The following is a 1319-nucleotide window of genomic DNA, read 5'->3' as shown; positions in this document are numbered from 1 at the left end:
CGCTCATCAGGAACGCCCTCCTCCAGCTCGGGGAATGGGGGGGCTGGGGCTCCCTCTCGCTCCCTGCGCTTTTGCTTTTTGCGGGTTTGGCCGCGGTTTTTGCCGCTTCAGGAAGGGTCCCCCGTTGCGATCCTCCGCTCCGGAGCCCTTCGCCTCGGTGGCTTCGAGGAAGTTGAACATGAGCCCTACAAAGTTGTCTTACTCTGGTTTCCACCACAGTCTCTGTCAGAGGCAGACTGGCTCCACATTGTGTGTGCGCTAACACCTAAGCTTTAACTCCCTTTAACTTCAATGGTGCCAGCTCCTGAGGAAATGGGAGGACAGCCCTCTGTATGGAGAAGCCCATGCTGGTACATGCCATCTTTGCAGCCCTGTGTATGTTGAGAGGCATCTGCAGTTTCTCTTTCTCTAGAGCAGTGTCCTCTATTATTATCACTGTCACAGTGCTAAGCAAGCACCAATAACAATATTCACCCACTTCACTGCCACAGCAACTCTGAGAGACTCCAGTAAAGACCATGTTTCCCCTAACACTACCTTCCATCTTGTCTATTTTAGGCACCAATTCAGGAAGCTCTCCCCAGTTAAAAAAGCAAGTATACTTCATGTCCCAGGGTTTTCTGAATATAGATGCTAGCATAGTAAAATTACAAAGGAAGAGGTAGTTACATGAAAAAAGGCCTTTTATATATCTTGGATCAGATCAAGTGGTTGTAAGGGAGCATAGGCTAGCACAAATTCTTTCAAAAACATTTTTTTTAGTTTTATGTTTCATACCTGGCAGTGCAGGCACATATATTTGTGAGGACCGGGTCCTGTGCTCGGCAGCTGTCAAACCTTACGCCACTCATTTTACCTCTCAGCTTTGAACAGGACCTATTGAGGGCAAGGATTTTCTTTCTGTATGTGTTGTTTTTTGAGTGCCTTAGGGACTGCAGCCTTGACCTCGGGTAGGATTTGACATTCACACCTATACAGTATGTAACTGCTGTTCTAACAGGAGAAGCTCTCTGGTGTCTTTTAAAATCAAGCAGTCTTTCCCAAGCTAGTGCACCTGTATTAACTTCTCTAGAAATGCATGCAGAACTGTCGTGGTTTAATTTCAGTCGGCAACTAAGCACCACGCAGCCGCTCGCTCAACCCCCCCACCCGGTGGGATGGGGGAGAGAATTGGAAAAGCACAAGTGAGAAAAACTCGTGGGTTGAGATAAAAACAGTTTAATAATTGAAATAAAATGATAATAATAATATGATAATAATAATAATAATAATACACAAAACAAGTGATGCACAGTACAATTGCTCACCACCCGCCGACC

This window comes from Aptenodytes forsteri, unplaced genomic scaffold (genome assembly GCF_000699145.1).
Source record: "Aptenodytes forsteri isolate BGI_AS27 unplaced genomic scaffold, ASM69914v1 Scaffold93, whole genome shotgun sequence".
Classification (NCBI taxonomy): domain Eukaryota; kingdom Metazoa; phylum Chordata; class Aves; order Sphenisciformes; family Spheniscidae; genus Aptenodytes; species Aptenodytes forsteri.
This window is presented reverse-complemented; position numbering follows the sequence as displayed.